The 20,622-nt window shown below is 45.2% G+C and overlaps 1 protein-coding gene across 4 annotated transcripts in view; it reads left to right on the forward strand.

The window, feature by feature from the left end:
• Window positions 1–21: 21 nt before the first annotated feature.
• Window positions 22–20,622, forward strand: part of GNB1 (G protein subunit beta 1) — a 36,014-nt gene continuing 15,413 nt past the window's right edge. The window contains exons 1-2 of one of the 4 annotated variants that reach the window (XM_051786345.1): window positions 22–69; window positions 18,563–18,614. The gene's annotated coding sequence lies outside the window, so the exon portion shown is untranslated. Of the gene's footprint in view, window positions 70–128; window positions 478–1,097; window positions 1,182–18,562; window positions 18,615–20,622 lie in introns of those variants that run through there. The other 3 variants (XM_051786343.1, XM_051786344.1, XM_051786346.1) reach the window with 3 other exon arrangements.

Consider the following 20,622-nt stretch of genomic DNA (forward strand, 5'->3'; position numbering starts at 1 on the left):
GGAGCCTCCGGTGAGAGGCTCGGCTGGAGGGAACGCGCCGGGGGCTGAGCGGGGCCGGCGGAGCCTCCGGTGAGAGGCTTCGGCGAGAGGGGCGGCGGGGCCGGGGCGGGGCGGGAGCCGAGCCGGGGTTTCCCGGGCGGGCAGCACGGGCGGGGCGGAGGGAGGAGGAGGAGGAGGAGGGAGGTTCGCCGCGCCCAGGCTGCCGCTGCCCGATGGCTGCGGGGAGCTGAGCGGGCTGAGGAGGAGCCGAGCCCCAGCGACACCCCCCTTCCTTGCCGCGGATCCCTCCTTCCCGCCCGGCTCTGCCGCCTTCCCCGGGACCCGCCGGGCGCAGCGCGGGCGGCTCCCCCCGCTCCTCCTCCGCCGCCTCCTCCTCCGCCCCCCCTTCCCTTCCCTTCCCCAGGCCGGCGGGACGCGGGCAGGACCGCGGGCGGCGGACGGACCGGCCCGGTTCATGAGCATCGGCCGGCAGGGCAGGTAACCGTGTGTGTGAGGGGAAGGAGGGCGGGGGTCCCCTCGGAGCGGCGCCTCCCGCCCGCCGAGCCCCGGCCGGCCCCACCCCGGGGCCATCTTCGCTCGGCTCCCCCTCAGCCCCGCGCCTTCCCCTCCCCCGCGCTTCCTCCTTCTCCTGCCGCACTTCTCCTTTCTCCCTCTCCGTTTCCCCCCCGGCCTCCCCTTCCGCCGCCGCACCGGGGAGGGGGCCCAGGGCCGCCTTCTCCCTCCGAGCCCCCCGCCCGTGGCGGGGCTGGGAGTCGCCCCCCCCCCCCCCTCCTCGGGGCTCCAGCCTCCCCTAAAAAAGAAGTGTGTTTGTAGCTGGAGGAGGAGGGGGGAAAAAAGAAAAAAAAAAAAAAGGTGGGGGTGGGACTGATTCGCCTCCCGAAGGCTTCCAGGCGAAAAGGGAGGAGACCTCGGATCTTGCGGGGTTCCATTTTTAATTGTAATTACGCCGTGGTGGTCCCCGCCAGACGGGTTTGGGGAGGGGAAGGGTGGGGGGTCTTCTCTTATAAAGGCACAAAAGGCGAGTTTCCCGAGCGATCCAGCCGGCTGAGGGAATATTCGGAGAGGGATTCAAGGAGAGGAGGGGAAAAAAAAAAAAAAAGAAAAAAAAAAGAAGAAGCAATGGTGTGGCTGCTGTAATGGTGGAAAACTGATTAAGAGGAGCCGGGGGTGAGACGAACAGGGTAAGGCTGCTCCCGGCCCCCCGAGCCAGCCCAGGGCTCGCAGATGGGGCTCCTGCTGGGTGTGCTGGGCGAGGGAGGGGTGGGGAAGGGTTTGTTCTCGCTAAAATCACAACCCAGGATGGATTTAGACCGCATATTTGTTGTTTCCCCCCCCCCCCCCCGTGTATTACGGCGCTGCATATTTTTGTGTGCCCGTAGCAGCGGTAACGAAGATCATGGAGGGTGTTTGCTACAATGGGAAGATGGAGTTTCCTCCTCGGAAAATGCTGTTTAAAATATCGTTTCGGTTCCTTGCTTTTTATTGTAAGGATTTTCGGCGTTGATTTTTTTTTTTTTTTTTTTTTTTTATCCGCGCAAGGGGTATGGAACGTGTGGGGGTTCTGATCCTACAGCTTGGTAGGGAATGAAGATGTGTAAAGCCTTGCATGCAAATGCGAGAGAGACAAGGCGTTTTATTAACGAAAAAATCCTGTCCGGGAGAAAATCAGAATGATGTAGAGGTTGTAAGATGTCGATTTATCATTGCTGAAGACGAGCTGAAATTTTAACGAACGCGATATTTCATTATTCTCTACCAAAGTCGCGGTCGGGACTCGTTGTTTTAAGGCAGGCATCCTTTCTGGGATGCCGACTGCCACGTTATTATGTATTGTCTCCACAGGAGGAAATAGGAGGAAAGGGCTGTAAATGTAAGGCTTAAGTGATTATTGAAACAGCTTTTGAGAACAGTTGCCTCAACTTGGAGAGGTGATTTAAGGCTGAAAAATCGCACATTTTTGCTGCTGTAGAATATCCACACCCAGTCGTGAGAGTTTTATCCCGTGTTTTAAAAGCTGATCCGGACACAAGGATGTGAGTCGAGGCAAAACGCTGTCGGTGTGCCTGTGAAATGCGTGCGAGGAAACGAAGGCGATCCGCTAATGCCTAAATTCGTTCTAAATGCAATGGCTCGGAGTTCCTCTCCTTCCCTGGCGTGCTTCAGGAGAGGAGAAGGGGAAGGGGCGATAATAGTGCAGTTGTTTTGGTGGCTGCAGATTAGCCGAGGGTGTGTGTTTGATTTTTCTTTTTCGCTGTGAATGAATGGATCTCTCTGTGCCTGGGCCCAGTAGCTGCAACAAGATGGCGTTTGCAGCAAGGCAGCTCTCATTTTTCAACTCCTCCTCACCACAGCTTTGCCAGGCTGGATCTTATTTCGTAATTGTGTTTTAGATTTTTACTCTCTCCGTTCTCTTTGCCTTCTTCTGTTCTGGGCTGGGGGGGGGGAAGGTAGGGAGGGCGTTTGGGAAGATCGCTGCGAGAAATCTGAGTGGTTTGTTTTTTTTTTCCCCTTAATTTTTCGTGAGCTTCTCCAGATAGGAACCGGGTGGGAGGAGTAAATAGTTTTATTGAAATGTTCACGGAGGCTCTCGCTGGATAAAGGGGTGACACGGTTTTCCTTCCTACCTCGCGGTGCCTGCTTAATGCCATCCAAATGCTCCTGGCTTTTGTCAAGCCTGTTGCTGAAAACCAGTTTTTAAGGCTGGAGCACAGGCATCCAAAGGCCCTGCTGGGGCTCTGTGAGCCAGGTGACCATCAGAGGAGCCCCCGTGCACACAGGTATCCTTCTGGCACAAAGGAGACTCTCCCACCTGCTCCAGAATGCTGAGCTGGAGGCTCTTAAGGCTGCTTTTGACCCAGAATTATTGCCATCCTCCAGGTAACTGTCCTTTTGATGGGCAAGAATAAGAAAGGTTTAGGGGGGTATTAAAACAGTTCTGTGTCTGTGAAGTGCTCTGTTTTAAAATGACATTGCAAATTTCTGAAGCCTTTTGTGTGTGTTTTTTCGGTATCTTTTAAGAAAAAAAGGACTTTCGATTTGCAACTTCTGTGGTATTTCACTCTAGTGCCAAACTCCTTAGCTTTGGTAGCCTAAATAAAATAGCTTGGTTAGTGTTTGATACACTGGACTCAGGCTTAAAACAATACACTTCCCAGCAAGAAAAATAAGAAATGCTTGTTATGTCTCCCGTATTCAAATGACCTCCAAACCTTTGGTAGTATCAACCTTTTTAGTACTGTTTATCTATGACTTAATGTATAATCAGTTGTTTGTTAGCTTATTGTAGTAGCCCAGCTGTAGTTCCTGCAGAAGGAAGCTGGGAAGCAGAAGAGCTGATTTTCAGTTCAGGCTTGTGGTGGTGGTGGTGTTATTTTAAATTTAAATTTAAAAAAAAAAAAAAAAGCTGAAATTAGCTGAGTGCATTTTATTCCTCTAGTTTTTCAGGAGGAGTTTTTTAAATGAGAATACTGTGCACATAAACATCCATTTGATGTTCATGTGCTGTTGAACTCGAAATTTTTGTGCAGTTTTTTTTGTTACTGCTCCTTTGGCCTTTCAGTACAGGATCAGAAAGGAGCAGAGTGAAGTGGGATTCTGTTTTGGGTAAGATAAATTACATTTATCCTTGTTGAGTCCTTGCAGCTGCTCAGTCAGTACGTAGCAAGCATCCTACCATGAAATCCTTGACAACATGGTAAATTAAAATTCCACAGGAAACCTTAGCAGAACAGTTTTTAAATCACCTCCATGCCTCATGGAAATCCAAAAATGATGTATTTGGACTTAATGAGAATTCTTCTTTGTGTAAGTAATCAGTGAAGTTTTGTACAATTAGGGAGTGTGTAGAATTTTGTGGAGCTTTATTCTTAATGTCATCCAAGAAGAAACCCTTGATATCATCCAGGAAGGAACCCTTAATACCATCCAAGAAGAAACCCTTAATATCATCCAAGAAGGAACCCTTAATACCATCCAAGAAGGAACACAGCTATGAAGAATTTTAAAACTAGAACCATTAAACTAGTTTACTTGGAATAAGAAAATCCTTCAACTAATGTAATTAATTTAATTGCAGTAGAAATATATATATATATATCTCTTTCGTGTTTGTAGGGTGCCTTTTCCTGACATTAAGCAAGATGTTGGCTGCAGCTGTGTAACAACTTCCTGGTGCTCTGGAGCCTTAGGTTTGCTCATGTGGAAAACAACTAAACAGTTTCTTCTTAAATAGTCACTTAGTTATGATTTCTCAATCCCCACGAGACCAGATGCCAACTCCTCTGAAACTGGCATTGCCGTTGTGGGTCCCTGCGAGGTCCCTGGAGCCGTGGGGAGGGATGTTGAGCCAGTGTTAGGTTGAGCTGCTTTTATGGTTCCTGCCATAAAACCTGGGAGTTGTTTGCTCTCCGTGGAGCCGCCGCTGGATTCGCCTCCCGCACGTCGGGCCCGGCTCGTGTCCTGGGCGCTGAATTGGATTAAATTCTTACTGTCCGTGGCTTTTGGCTCTCGGCATTAGTGGATTGGTAACTGATATTCTCAATTTTCATATCCATTTTGGAGCCATATGGCACAACGTATTGCTCCGGGAGTTAGCGCTGCCGCCTGCCCGGGGGGGAGGTGGGCACTCCTGCCTTCAGGTGGTTGAGCTGGCCTTGGGTGAGTTGCCTTTGGAGTCTCCAGTGCCTGTGGCCGTGCCAGAATTAGAGGTGGGGTCCTTTTTGACAGTATTTTACCAGTTATGCTGAGGGGGGGGGGGGGGGGGAAAGTATAACCTTGAAAGCAACCAGGCTGTGTTAGTGCAATGTTTCTGAAGCATGTGGTTGGAGATAAAGTGGACATGTTTTGAAGGGAGTCTCTTGGATGCTCCAAGTGCAGACTCCATACTCCATTCAAAATGTTTTTTTTCTCCCCACTGATAAAGTTGGAATCGGTGTTAGCCAAGGTCGTGATAAAAAACAAAAACACCCCCAAGCCCCTCTGTTTCTATTTAACATAGTGTCTCCATTTATTATTTCTTCACAGGGTGTCCAGTGTGCTGGGGATTCTGTGAGCGTGGATTTGTTTTTCACCAAACACAAATGTATGCACAATCCATAGATACTTGAGCCAACTGGTAGTTGAGCAGAACATTAAGAGGTTTTTAAAAGCTTTGAGCTGGCTATGAGCAGTACCTTTGCTTTGGATGCCAAAATAATCAGCGTAAATTACTGTGCAAGGCTTCCTACTACAAAACCAGGGACGCTCTGAGATAGGTTTTGAGGCAGAATTCTGCATTTTTATTAAAGCTCTGGAGGATTTCTGAGCAGAGAGAAAGGAGATGATCAGCCTTGGAGTAAAAATGAACACTTAAAAGTATTTTTGTGGACATTAAGATCAGATCTTCTTGCCCTGTTGTTTTTTTTTTTAACAGTTGACCTTCTAAAATGTGTTCTTTGCAATTAATACCTCGTAAGACTTACCAATTTGTATTAAAGGCTTGCCCATTGCATTTGTTGGAGTGGCACAGGACGTGTTATGACTTATCAGCCTCTGGAATATTTCTGCCTGTCTGGGAGGCTGCCCTGGGAACCTGGAGGGTCCTGGTTCTGGGGGGTGATGTTTGCCTTGCCCGGGATATTCTTAGAAATGCAGGAATTTTCTGTCTTGGACCCAGCCAGGAGTACTGACAATATTGCTGGGTGCCATCTGGAAGGAGTGGGGCTGTGGTGTCTCCTGCTATGTATATCTTACTCTGTGGTAGTGGGGGGGCTGCAATTGGATGCCTACATGGGAAGTCTTTTATGTGTTAGCCAAAAAAAAAAAATGTATTTCTGGGGACATTATGGAAGTGCAGCTTGTAGGGGAGCCATGGAAATCATCCTTTTAAAATTCTCTCCAGGATTTTCAGCCTTGGCCTAAAGTGGTAGAAAATAAGGATCCATCCAGTTGTTCCACGTTGACCTGGTTGTTGATGTTTTAGTTCACTGAGGGGGGTGACAGAACACAGGAATAAAGGCTTGAGAAAGCAGTTACAAAGCAGATTGAAGTCTTGTTGAAATAAAATACCAATACCTCCAGCAGGTTTAAAATAGAAATGCTTTAGAAGGTGCTGGAGATGTTTAGGATGCCTGGCCTTGGATTATTCAGTAGGATCCCCTCTGTCACATATTCTATGGTAATTAAGAATTGTTGAAAACAAGATATTTTTGTCACTTGCCATATGCTAATTAAGGGAAGAGCTGTAGTTATTTCTTATTTGGTGGCACTGAAGGGTTAAAATTTGATCTTCCTGTGCCATGTCTATTTTGGAATCCTAATAATGGATAAGTGAAAATGAGGCTGAAGACCTGAGGAAGGTGATCTGAGGGAGCTTAAAGGAGATAAGATATAAGGTGGCTCTGTAACTGAAGATGGTAAAGATAGGCTAAATCTTTATTTTCATAGGTTGCATTTAGAACTTGGTGTGGGAAAAATTAGCAGCAGATAACACAGTGAAGGGAAAGAGAGTGATTAAAAATCTAGTTGCTGTTTTAATGTGAAATGTAGTTCATTGCCTGAAACTGCTTCATTAAAAATATGTATAATAATTTGTGAGGTGGAATTTCAGCTTGTCAAATCACTGCAGTTTCCAAAGGTTCTGTGTGGAGAGGAGAAACACCTTCCAGATGTTATAAGGATTAATCGAACTGGGGATAACCAAATATTTTTTTTCTGCATTTCTACCTTGATCTGAGGAAGGTTTGTATAAAATTTCATGCCAGTTCTGTTCATCATGTTTTTCTCAGATGAGAATATTTTTTTATGCCTTCTTGAAAACCGCAGCAATGCCTGCCAGCCCTCCCCCCCAAAAAGAAAATATTAATTATCTGTAATTAGATAGATTAGATAATTTTTTTTGTAGCTTTATGTAACATGGTCCTATATTAAAAGCTATGTATAGATTTTTGTCACTATTTTCAGCTCACTCTTTTTTTCCCTCAGCAAAGGAAGGGGGGGGAAAAGTAAAACCAAAATACTTCTCTCTGGAAACTCAGAGCTCCATCCAAACTCCTGCGAGCTGTGTGTCAAAGGAGGTGGGAATATTTTACCAGGTCAGGTGTCAGGGATGATTTTCCTCATCTTTAGTACAGAATCCAACTGTGTTGAGTATGGGGGACTAAATTAAGATATTTTGCAAGGCATTCTGTGTGCCTTTGAGAAAGGCCAACCCCCACAGTTGCCATCACTGACAGGAAAGTGATGCCTTGTTTTCTCTTCTGTCACAGTGACCTTAATTACTGCAGCTGATCCAGCTTATTTTCTCTGTTTGTAAGAAATAAAGAGTGTTCCTGCTTAGCTACTACAGGTGGGCTGTTAATTCTGTGCATCTCTATTTTCTCACTGCTTTTCCGGCCTTGCCTGTCTTGGCCTAGATTTAGGGAACCATCTTAAAAGTGTTTTCAGGAACATGTGCTTTGTGTTTATCCTGACATTTCAGGGTTTATTAAAATCTGTCAATAAGTAGAGGTTATCTAAAATTACTTGCAGAACCACGAAGTTACTTGACAAGCTGAGTGGGTTTTGTTTTGTTTCTGTGAAATGCTGAAGCGAATTTCCAGCACTTGCTCTGACAGAAATTGTGCACTTCAGATTTGGAGTTTTTGACTTCCATGGAAACTGGGAGACACATGCCCAGTATTAATGGCCTGTGCCTTCCTGTGAGGACTCTCTCATTCCCACCTGTGCTAACACAGGGGATGTTTTCCCAGATTTCCTTTTCCTGAGGGTTACAGGGCAGGCTGTGGAGCTGACGAATGTTTTTGGAGATCATGGGTCGTGTCTGTGTCTGTCCAGATGTTGTGCCTTGCAAGCTGCTGCCCGAGGTGTTGCTGCCCTCCTGTAATCTGTGGGAAATATGACTTTCATCTGGAATGGCAGGAATTGGACTGCCCTGGCCACCCTTTTACAGGCAGAAGGCTCTGTATGCAGTCCAGCTGTTTGGAGTTCTGTAGGGATTTGAGGGATTTACCGAAACAATTGAGGGACAGGAGGTGGGTCAGAGCTGCAAGGTTAAAACCATAGCCAGGATGGTATAAATGTGCCTCTTTTACTGATGCAGAGATCTTAAAAGTTAATGCTGGGTTATCTTCAGGAGTGAAATCTGTAAGGCCAGGCAGAAATGTTCACTCTGTGAACAGCACTGACCGTGAGCCCCTGAGCTTATTTCTTGGTTTGACATGTGTGCAATACTAATATTTTCTAGTAAGATCTTTGTGGTGAAGCCCAGTGCAGTGAGTGTGGTTTGGTCATGTATGTGCAGTTCTGTTCCATTTAACTTCAGTTAGATGATGGAGCTGATGCCTCTTGGTTAATGCCTCGTGGTTCAGGGTACGTGTTGAACGTAACAATGCTCGAATCTGAGAACAAAAAAAAGAGTAAACTCAGGTTTCAGTGTGTAAAATACCATGAGTTATTACTGCATAATTCAAAACTTTGTATATGTTTTGTTTCCAGTAAATGAAGTAAGAGTGCTAAACAAAGCAGGCCTGTGTGCGTCAGGATGCTGAGAAGAAACCTGTTTGTGACCCTCTTGGATTTTATTAGTTCCCAGAACTATATTTTGATTTTATTTTTTTTTTTTCAGATAGCCTAACAAACATACTGGGAGGCTGCTGTGGTAATTTTCACTGTTTGTCTAGAAAAGCAAAGTAAATGTGATAGTCTGCTGAAACCTTGGGTGCTCAAAATAAGATGATACTGCACTAATTAAGGAGCTGTCTTTGCTGGAACATATGTCTGCTATTCCTGCTGCACGTTCTCTGGGAAGTGGCAGGACACTGGAGGTACTGCTGTCTGTGTAACAAAGGTGGTGTCTGTACAAAGATCAAGAACAGGTTGCTTGATGCTCGTGGCAGTTTAATTGTGCTGCAGGTTCCCTGGCCCTGGGTTTCACTGCAGCTGTCAGATATTATCTGTGCAAGTTACTGTGCAGTGCTGTGGTTAAAGTGCTGGAGAGCACTCACAGAAAGTAGCATTGAACAGGAACAATTGAACAGATTTAAAATCTTGGCAGAGTAGTGGGTCTTCAAGAGATGCCTGGAGAAGCTGGGGAAGTGTTTTTTCAGGTATGAAAACTCAAATACCATTGAAGCTTTGGACAGTGAGGTCAAATTGGTCAGTTTGACTTAAATTCTTCTGATTATAAACAATAGTGAAGCTTCAGCATTTCAGGAAATACTTTGGTTTGCCTTACAAAAAGATTGAGTGCTGGTGTGGGGGATGTGGAACTTGTGCAGAACCTGCCTGGGCTCAGTATTTCCCAGGTGGGAGTGTTTGGGGGCTCCAGAAACCCATGGAGTGGTGCTTGGTGGAGAGGCTGTGCTGGCTTCGTCCAGGGCAGAGCCCCAGCAGTTCCAGGTTTCAGCTGACCTGGAAGGTCAGTCAGGCTGCTGCTTTGGTTAAACACACTTGGCCTTCTTACCTTCCCTTTGCATGGATTCCAGTCCATAAAACACATGGGGTTGCTTTCTGATGTGTTCAGTTTTATCTTCCTTAGGTCATTCCCACTCTGGCTCTTACCCCTGCTGCTGTTTAATTTTTTTTTCTATTTAGCATGTTTCCTCTGTGCTTTGATCACCTGAGGAAGTGATACTCAAAGAGGTTTTAGGAGGGTCAGTGCAGTCCTCTGGGAGGAACATCCAGGGGGAAAGGGAGGGTTTCTTTCCTGCTGTGCCTCTGTGCTGTGCCCTGGCCCTGGGCTGCCCTCCCTGCCAGCACTGGCCATTGTTGCCTCCTCTGTTCCCAAACCCCACTGCTCACTCTGATGGCTCCAAGGTCTCCTGTGCTGCTCGACTTCTCAGCCTCACCCTTGCTTTTCTTGTTCTTCTGTACCTTATTTTGTACAAACAGTACATATCAAAATACAGCAATTGCTGGGAGAAATCAATGAGCTGCTGGGGTATAAATCATTGCTATCAAAACTAATGGAGCTGCTTGCACATTGATTAAAGATGGGCTATGTTGATTGTGGGGCTAGAGAACAAAGTATTGCTCAGTCTATTTTGGGTGAAAAGATTAGAGAATTCATGCCATATTTTAATCTCTGCTGAGTATCTTTTATCTACTATATGCATATAATACATTTTGTTGATTTTTAAGGTCCACTGAAATGCTTTTTATCTTCAGACTGGTACTGGGAAGCAGCTGTTTCATGGTGTAGCTTAACTAACAGTGCTCTGTTAATCTCTCACTGAAGATCAGTGTGCTGTTTGAACCCCTACATTCTTATTTCAGTGAATTAAATGTATTCTGTTTATTAGTTAGCTGAAGCTTGGATAAAGATCTCTAACACAGTAGTAAAGAGTGAATATTTTTCCTTTAGATGATCTCTGAGGCTTTGTACAGCCTGTGTAGCAGAGGCACAAAGGAGCAGATGGTTTGTTCCAGTGTCTTAACTCCCTGTTTTTGTTGGGGCAGATGTGACAGCAGCTGTGCTGAGAAGGTATTTATGAAGTCGTGTCCAGCCTGTCTCTAAGATGGGGTTACCTTTGTTGCTTCTGTTGGATTTTTTTAATAAGTATTTTTACTTCATAAATACAGTAAAAGCTTGTTTTCTTTCACTGAGTTGCTCTAAGCCAGAGCAGAAGGAAGAAACCACGTTACTGGAGTGCTTTGGGGGTTCAATCCTAACCATGAAAGGTGTTTTGGGTGGAACTCCTGATCCATATGGCACAGCCCAGTTCAGGTTTGCTGGAGCACAGGCTGTCTGGCTGCCTCTGGAAGCACACAGTGTGTTTCTCATTAGTGTTTAGAGGTGCAGTGAGACATGGCAGCACGTGAGCTCCTCGCTGTGCCTACGTGCTGGGGCCAGGGAGATGCTGCTGGGAGGCAAAGTGGTCCAGAAAAGATCACCTTGTAGCTGAAAACGCCTCCTTTAGCTCAATAGCAAGGGTGTGTTGATTTGATTGGCAGCTTCTTCCTATTTTTAAATGGTTTTACTTAGAAGGATGTGTAAAGCATCAGTGTTAACTGTAGCATTCTGGAAGTTGGTGCTGTTTTTCCTTGGGGAAGCAGCTGATTCTCCTTTGACTCAGTTGACTCTTTACTAGCTGGCATACGTGGAACAAAACGGGTGATTCAGCCTCTGTTGCTGAAATAGTCAGGCTAAAATTTATGGAAATATAAAACACAATAATGGGAATTTGTGCTGATTTTCTGTGCTTATGCACAGAGCCTCGCCAATTTTTTCTTAGTAGTGTTTTAGTGTTTATTTCACTGTTTTTGTTTCTGGTTTTTGTGCTGTAAATAGGTGAACACATCGCCCATTTCCTCCTCTAATACAATAAATATTGTGGTGAAGATCTCAATGTACCTGCTGATGTCACTGTGCTGGTGAGATCCGAACCAACACGTGATTTTTAACAAGGTGAAGATCAAGGCAAGACAGATGTGTTGGCAAGAGCTGAGAGAAAATCCCTTCCAGGCTGTTGGAACCTGCTTGTTCCCTCCCACTTTAATCCCTGACAGTGGCAGTTGATCCACCTGATGGATTTCATTGTAATCTGGTGGATTTTGGGAACAGGGGGTGGTGTAATCACCTGCCTCTGTGCCAAGTTTTGCATCTCTCCATCCCTGTGCCCAAGAACTGGGAGCAGTGGGATCCAGTCCCACTGGGACAGACTGGGGAGAGCTGGAGCACAACATCCTCGGGGGAGAGAGAGAGAGAGAGACAGCAGCCTTTGGGAGGACTCCTGAGCATATTCAAACACAGAAAATGAACTGAAGACCTGCTGGAGAATTGGTTTGCCCAAAAGTGACTTTTACAAGGCAGTATTTGGAAACTTAATGGGAATTGTCAAGAATTATGTTTCTTAATAGGATTGCAGCGCACTGTAAGCACGTTGTTAGATTGTGGATTACAAACTGGGTTTGATACCTGAATAAATGTGTTTTTAATGTTGACTCGTACTGAAAAGGAACAAGTCTGTGTGTTTAGGTGTGTGACTGTTTTCATTTGCTGTGTAATGGTTCTGTCACTGATTTGTCACAGGGGGATGATGTGGGAGCTTCCATTTCCAGCTTCTGGGAGGAAGTGTGCTCTGCACAGCCTGCCCTGTGAACTCCCCTAAACCCACAGATTGAGCTGATAGACAGGAGAGATCCCCTGTTCTCTGAAGGGATAATATCCTGATCCTGTGGCCCTGCTCTGTGATAGCCCAGCAATATCACAGCCTGGCTTTAATTATTAATTATTAAAGTGAGACTGCAATATTCCTGGGGGGTGTGTGCTCTGCCCTGCTTGGGTAAACACACACTTTGGTGGCTCTGCAGATGGAGTGACAACGTCAGTCAGAACTGGAACTTAAGGGTAGAAGAGTTGAAGGAAGCAGTGAAAAATGACAGTGGAGGGCAGAAACAACTGTTGAGTTACTGTGGGGCTCTGCAGATAGAAGCATCTAGTAATAAATGCTTAGTCATTTCTCTGTTGGTTAATTAATAGTAATATATTCTCCTTCAGAGCTGCCTTTTGTTTTCCAGTCTGAAGGGAGATGTCTCGTAGTATGTGACAGCAAAACTGCTTGGCTTTGGAGAAGGGGATCCTTTAGGGTGTGTTTTTTTGATAAATGTACCTAGAAATTTATGCACAAGCAGGTTTCTGAGTTTTTATGACTTACTGTGGTTGTTTTGTCAGGAGGATTTTTTTTTTGTTTGTTTGTTTTTTTATTGTAAGGTCAGGAAAGAAGACAAAAACATCCCTGGCCAGTTGGATAAAATTGATGAGTTTATCACTAGATGTGTTGTTCTTCAGAAGGAGCAATTGCATATAGATAAATTAGAACTAAGGAGTAAACTCCAGAATATTGCTTTATTTTGATTTAATAAATAGAAGTTCATTGAAAACTTACACTAAATGCCAGTAATTTTTGTTCTTAAAATAAGTTAGCTTCCCATGCCTTCCACTTCCCAGGAAGTGTTGAAATGCTCTTAAATGGGAATTTCTTTCAGAGCAAGGCAGAAAAGAAGGGATGTAGTTAGGAAATCTTTGGACTTGGGTCACTGAAGCACCAGCAGTTATTAATATTCCTGAACTACTTCAAAGATCTCTTAAGACCCTTCTCTTTAAAAGATGTTATTTTAAGCATTTGGCTTTAGGCATCTGCTAAACTTGTAATATCAGTTCTTTTATTTTTTTACAGAAACTCTCTGCTGTACCTAGAATTAAGATGATTTTTTTTAACAGTAACACACGTGGCTCGCAGGTGCATTTGGGGAGGATTAATGAAGTGACCTGTCACAGTGCAGATTTTTACGCTCAAACGTTGCATGGGGATGATCCTGTCTGGGATGTAGGTCATGGGCTTAGCCCCAGGGAATGGCAGTGTTTGGGCAGCACGGGGGGCTGTGTGCCATGGGGGCAACTGGGGGTGTCCAGGGCTGGTGGCACAAGGAGCCACAGGGCCACTTCACCTCAGAGCTGTTCCTTGCAGGCCTTGTCCTACCCCGAGCCCAGCACTTGTCTACCTGGGAGGATCTGTTTTGAGAGAGTGGCAAACTGTCCAAAAGGTTGATTTTCAAGTGCTTGTTGAACACAGGGAGGGAGGGAGGGATGGCTCCCCAGGCCTTGAGAAATCTGGGCATGCAAGCAGAATTGGGCAGCCAGTTTGGTGATGTTTCAGTAGGTGCTGTGTGACTGTGTTGTAATAACCTCTGGCATGTTGAGGAATCAACTTTTAGGGTGAATTATTCATGTTCTGTAACAGTTCTGGAGGAGACAGAGATGCACTGTTCCTCTGAGACACTGGTTCCACTTTGGGACTTGGAATGTGAACCTGCCTTGCTGAATTTGGGTTTTGCAAGGTCTTTCAAGGTTTCCAGATTTGTTAATATTTTGTTTCTTCCCCGAATTTTCTGAAATAAAAGCTTTAATTATTTTTTCCCCTTTTTCTTTCCCCCCCCCCCTGAGTACTGGCAGCTGTTTGGGGTTGGTCTGAGGTTTTTGTTGTTGTTATTTTTGTGGGGTTTTCTGATTCTGAAGTGCTAAAAGGAAGCAGTGAGGGACCTGTGAACTGCCTCACTGCTTCTCTGAAGGCAGGTTGCTGGAAGGCTGTGCTGGCTGATTAGGGGCTGTTCCATGGAGATCTGCTGTGCCTGGTTTTTCCTGCTGTTTTGTGTGAATGAGGCTGCAGCATGAAGGAATGTGGCCAGAACTTTGGAAGGACCCTAGAACTGACCTTTATTCTTTAGCCAGCAATTTTCCAGTGCTCTGTGCAGCCACAAGAAGGGTTTTTTTCCTAATAGACTCTTGCAGATACATCAAGCAGAGCAGGAAAAGTGCACAAGGTTCTTCAGGAGGAAAAGCATTTCACCAAAAAGCACAAAAGCTCCTAAAATCTCCACACCAGTGACCCTTGGAGGAAGCTGCCTGGTTGAAATGGGACCTGTAATTCCATATTGAGCTATAGGTAATAATGAAGCATTTGTGAAATCAGGTTGCTAAGCTGCAGGTATTTTTAGCCTGTGTAATTATTATTTTACTTGCACACTGTATTGGAAATGGGAATCTGTGAGCTCTCTAAGCAGCCAGTGTGGCTCTTGCAAGATGAGCATTAAGTTGTGGACCTGATGCTTGTTTTGTGTGTACTTCACACTAATATATGGAAAAATGTCTGCTGAGCACAGCGACTGCTCCAGCTGGGAACTTGGCAGTCCTTCAGCACCAGAAGCAGCCAGTGCCTCCCCCAGCACACTCTGCCCTGCTGGCCCTGCACGGCACAAGAGCTTTCAGGAAGTTTTTGGAGGAGCTGTACAATCCAGCACTGTCCCCACCAGGTTTTGGCAAACCTGTCAGTAAGGTATTGCTTGCTGCTTTTCAGTGCTGTTGTGCCTGGAAATTACAGACGTGGCAGATGATTCCCAGAAGGAAGACATCAAATTAATGAGAAGGAGTTGTATCCTTTCAATTGAGCCTATTTGGGTTTATGAATCTGTAATTATTATTTTATGCTTCTATAGGTTGTGCTTCAAAGCTGCCCTGGTAGGAGGTGGCAGCAGAGACTTGGCTTTCTGGACCACAGATCTGCACTCCCCAAGGAAAGTGGGAATTAACTCTTGGAGGAGCACATACACAGGAGGATACCAAAACATCCTTCCAGTTTCCAGCTGCCTGCTGGAGCTGTTTATGTTGTTAGTTAGGAACCCAGACATCAGACTGAGGATGGGGTTTGTTTGGGGAGGTTTTTTTTTATACAGAATAGCCTTGAAGCTTTAAATCTGAGACTTCTAATCCCTGTTGCCTGGTGGCACGTTGACATTTCATGATGTTGGCAGTGGTCTGGCAAGGCCATGTGATCTCTTGGGCATCAAGACACTGTTCTGTGGTAATAATCAGCTATGGAGGCTGTGAGAAATAATTTTAATACCCTAACTTGCAGTTCCTGGTTCCACAGACCTTCTCCCTACCGTGCAGGTTACATGTCAGAGTGGGGAGAGGTGTTGGTACCTGAGCAGGAGCTTCTGCAGGCTAAATTAGGAACTGCCTGCCCACATACAGCCAGCCCTGCTGGGTGTGGGATGCTGTTCATGAGGAAGAGAGACCAGAGCAGCAAAGCAACTCCATTTGAAATCACTGCTTTACCTCAGTAGTAATATTGAGGTTTACTAGTAGGTTTTTTGGGTGGTTTCTGCAGTGAAATTGTTTCTGGTCGAGCACTCCGAATAAAACAACCTTATGTGCCACTTTTGTAGGAGGATGTGTTATGCAAGACATTTTTGAGATTCAAGTGGTGTAATGGTCATGGAAACTAGTTTGTAGTAGTGTTGGGTGAGATCCATGTCAACCCAAAATACATGTGTCTGCAGGAGGCTGCCCACAGTGATTATATCCCCTGCAGAACACATCTCTGCTGCTCCTCCTCCAAGAGGTGCTCCAGTCCCCTAATCCTGCTCAGACCTTGTCCCAGGGGCTGAGCCAGACCCCGGGTGTGGTGGTGTAGGGGGTACAGGTCTGGTGCCTGGCCCCACATCGAGGTGTGCCTGCACTGGTGGTGTGTTCTAAGCAGCTAGAATGCCTTTGCAGCAGTCCAAATATTAGCCTTGGCACCCAGTCAGTGTGTGTGTGTAAAGCAGTCTTTAAGAAGGTTGGAATTAACATCCAGAATATTTGGGTTTAAAGTCTCTCATTGAATCCATAGGTCAAGAAACAAAACGTGTTTATGCAGCTAATGGCTTTGGAGAGGGGGCACTGAGTGTGTTTAATCTTCTTAGGAAGTTGCTTAATTTTGGAGGGTTGCTCAGGTTTCCTATGGTGTTAAAGTAAAATATTTCTAAATGCTTTCCATACTCTTCCAAGCCCTGTTTATTCCCACTTTTCCTCCCTGCTTTCCCCAAGCTTGTGAAAGAAGTCATAGTCTCTTCTGCAGAAGAGTCTTCACGTGTAGGACCTGTACTCTGGTGTGTGTTGGAGTGGAGATGAATTTTGGGGCTGTGTTGTCACTCAGAGTAACCACTTAAGTGTCTTTAGAGAAGAAAGGCTGTTGGGCTGAGAGCAGTCTGTGAGTCTCTGTAGTGGGGAAGCTTTACCCAGAAATGCTGATGCTTTTGCCTGTTGTTTTTTAGTCCAGGCTGCTGTGGTGCCTCTCCCTGGGGCAGGAGGCTGTGGGGACACTGGGGACACCAACCACCTCTGGGGCTGGTTTAACCCCTTGGGCCGTACTCCAGGTGCTCTGGGGACCTTTTGTTCTCTCCTGCTTTTGGAACCCCTGTTCCTGGTGCTGAGGAACCCCCAGCTCTGGGCTCAGCAGGGCTGGAAGGGCTGCTCAGGGCAGTGGTGGAGCTCCTTACAAGGACTCTCTTTGCTGAGCCAGTGCTGTGGTGTGTGGAGTGAACTGGCCTCTAATTTTCATGTTGCTTCTACCAGGCTGCATTTTAGCTAAAAATGGAAGCTTGTGGCCATGCAGATTTTATTTTTTTTTTTCAGAAGTAGTTTGCCTACTTTTTTTCTTAAATGAGCTCCATCTTTACCATAGAATTGCAAATCTCTGGTTGCCAGGACTGCCTTCTGTGGGTATCACAGGGTGCTTTCAGCGTCCCCAACTGAAAACTCAACTCTGTGGAAAAGTTTGCTGTTGTGCTTCCTTCCTCTCCTTGCAGGCTGGCTAAAGTAGCTTTTTTGGGTTTTTTTTTGTTTGTTTGTTTTTCTTTTTTTACAGAAGGCAGATGAAATCTGCAGCACCTCTCCTGCATTAATGAGGGTGCAGCACAGGACAGTAATGGTGTGTGGTTTGGCCTTTGCTGTTGTGTATTCTTATGTGCCAGCATAAATTTACTTGTTTACACTGCAGGTAATCCTTTCAGAATTTCATTAGGTTCCATTGTCTCTGCAGGGTGGGCGAAGTTTGTTCTGTCAAGGCTTCTGAAAGTTGCCTCAGTTGCTGTTTTTTGAGCACTTCAGCCTCGTCCTGTATTTGTGTCTGGGGGGTGAGGTTCGGCTCTGAGCCTGAGTTACTGTTTTCTGTTTAAAAACGTGTTGTTCTGGCAGTAGCAAACAAACCTGCTTACACTGTGATGGTTTCATAATCACAGCATTAAACTGTTCATCTACAAATGAGCTTGGATGAGGATGATCCATATCCTAAGTAGCTTAACCTCCATTCCAGACACCGAAGTGAATTTTCCAGCTAATAGCGAGCTGCAAAATCCGAAATGCGAGAATTTCAGTTTGAAGGACGTGGAGCTGTAGGCTGGCTTTCTGATTTAAGGTTATTTTGCTTCAGTACCTTCCTGCTTTGTGCTTGGAATAATGTCCCCCTGTCCTGACACAGTGGCTTTGAGCACTGGGGTGTGCCCTGCCATCCCCCCAGCCCTGTCCTGCTGCGTGACAGGGGCAGGTCCCCATGTTTCCATGTGGGAGTGGTTGTCAGTGTTTCAGATCTTGGGGGGGGAGCTGTAATAGTGCTTCGTGCTGCCAGAGGACAAAATTGTTCCAAAATCTCCTTTATTGACCTTGCTACAAAGCCCGTGTGTGTGTGTTAAACCATTTTGTGGGCCCAGACTGCAGGTGTGTGATTTCCTTAATGTGGCAATTTGTGCTTTCTCTGCTCTCTTGGAGCGTTGTGCTCTCACTGGAGCTCCTTAGTGGGAGGTTTATGTAACTTCTGATAAAATAGGTATCTTCATATTTAACTGTGCTCAGAAGGCAAATGCACCTCAGGAACAGGACTGAGCAGAAATAATTTCAGTGCTTGGCAAATGCTGGTTTTTGGGGGGGACGGGGCATTTTGTAGGACAGTGAAAAATCAGAGTCTTGTATGAGTGAGATAATATTTTGTTACAGTCCTAAACTCTCTGCTGGCCTGGGCTTCTGTATGGCCAGGGGAAGGGAATTAATGGTCTGAGCATTGCAGGAGTTTTCTTGGGAGAAGAGTGTTAAAAGCTTCTCAACATGAGCGAGTCTTCTGGTTGTGTTTCCTTCCTGAAGACTGGCCAGCTGTTTGGGAGCTAACAGAATTAGCCTGGGCTTTGATAGGGTTTTAATTTCTGCTGAATTTGTCAGCAATCGTTCTTGATAATTGTATTAATTCTGGGTTTGGTGTGGTTTTTTTTGCAGAATTTACATGTTTGACAGCAGAAGTTGCCTTTCTACTGTAGTGAGAGAAAATGTAAGTACAGAAAGAAGGTAACAACTTTTTTTTTTTTTTTTTTTAAGTGCTTGAGAAACGTGCTCTTTTTAAAAAGTGACTAACTTCAGATTTTTGGCTGTTGGTCCGTGCAAGCCCAAAAAGTCCGTTTTCTCCCTTAGCATGTGTATCCTTATGTCAACAGGAAGGATTTTAAAATGGCCAGGGAACCTGCTAAATAATAGATGTTACTGCCTACCTTCTGTCAGAGAGGGAGCTGGCACAGCAGAGGGAGACCACAGATGAAACTGTTTCATCTCAGTGGGGCAGGGAACTGTAATAAATAAAGTGATGAGAACAGTCATTCTCTCATGAATGAAAAATTACTTCTGCACCATGTTTGACAAAAGAAGGCCACATTTCTTTTGAGCAAAGTGGCTCTTGTCAGAATGTTCTTTTCAGTGTGTCAGTATTATTTCAACGGAACCTAAAAGTTTCAGAGTTTATATTCTGTGTAATTGTAATTATTACTAATGCTCCTGGAACAGTGAAATCTTCATTACCTTCCAGGCCATAACTTCAGTTTCTGTGGAGCTCCTCAGTCTGGGAGGAACGTTGCTAATTGGCCAAGCATTTGCTCAGTGAAATCTGTTTCAATTACTAGATATTTACCTGTTTTTCAAAAAACAGGCAGCAAGCTTTATTTCCCTACCCATACCTCCATCTGGAGGTGTGTGTGCTTCAGGATCTGAAGGCACCCTGAATTTTTTCCCTTCTATTTTGGATTATATAAACGTGACAGGCAACACCTCAAATCTGTTCCACAAGCAATTCTGATCTTACTGTATTTTCTCCCACTAAAAACGAAACACAAAATCAAAATATACCTCTGCAAACAAAACCCAGCCCTCAACTTTCCTGAGCCACCGTGACGTGGAACCGCTGGCAGCGAGTTGTGTGTAATTCCTTTGTCATTGTGAAAATGCCCAAGCTGCTGCTGGGCCTGTTGCTAATAGGATTTGTGGTATCTCCTAGATTAGCACAGCTCCATTTAATCAGATGCCCTGCTCTGAGCTGTCTGCTGGCCGTGCCCTCAGCTGGGCACTGGGGCTCTGCTGCTGCACATGGGGTGGGTTTGGCTTTTCAGCCCCGTTGGGGTGTGATGTGTGTTGGCAGAGGAGAGGTGGAGGGAACAGACATCAGCCAGGCTGTTCACAGGAGAAAGGGGATTTGCTTAGGAAATTACTGTGATTGGGTAATACACAAAAAATTAACTTTAAACCCTCGGCGTTACCAGACTTTGCATCAGCAATGGCTTGGTGGGATTATGTTACTTTTTGGTAGCAGTGATGTGTGCTAAAAATATCTTGTGGCAAGCAAAGTTTGGCCATCAGGGGATAGAAGTTCTAAGCATTTGACTTAATGATAGCTTTGCTTTCAAATCTGTTTTTTCTTCTTTTAATCTGTAGAGATTATTCACAGGAGAAGGATGGAAGACTCTCTCTCCCTTTTTTACTCTTTTTGTATAGGAATACTGTGAGAAAATGAAAGAAGCACAGCCTTATTTCTCTTATCAGGTAGTTCTAGAGAGGAATAATATTTAACCCAGGAATATATGTCTGAATTTATATGCTCTTCCCACTTCTTGAGCATCAGGCTGCAAATCAGTGTGACAGTATTAATGATACCTTGGGTTCAGTAACTGGGCCTAATTGGATAAGCAGCTTGAGCTGGGGGAAAGGACATTGGAGTTGTTACAATGAAATGAGGGAATTGGAGTTCTTCCTTAGCCTTGGAATTTTTCTGTCACTGTTTTCTGAGCAGTGAGCTTTACCTTTAAATAAGAATATTACCCCAGGCTCCTAAATATATCTCCATTTGCAAGAAATACGTGGAAGTTCTGTAGATTCCAAAAGGCTTTTTGCAGTTCAGAAAGTTGGTGCAAAGTTGTTTGGACACTCAGCTGACTGCCTGGGCTTCCATAACTCTCCCCTTACACAGGAAAATAGCTGGTGTTAGGTTAGAGAGAAGCAAACCCAGAGCTGCTCCT

Source organism: Manacus candei, unplaced genomic scaffold (assembly GCF_025592945.1).
Source record: "Manacus candei isolate 608988 ecotype Guabito, Panama unplaced genomic scaffold, ASM2559294v1 h1tg000022l, whole genome shotgun sequence".
Classification (NCBI taxonomy): Eukaryota; Metazoa; Chordata; class Aves; order Passeriformes; family Pipridae; genus Manacus; species Manacus candei.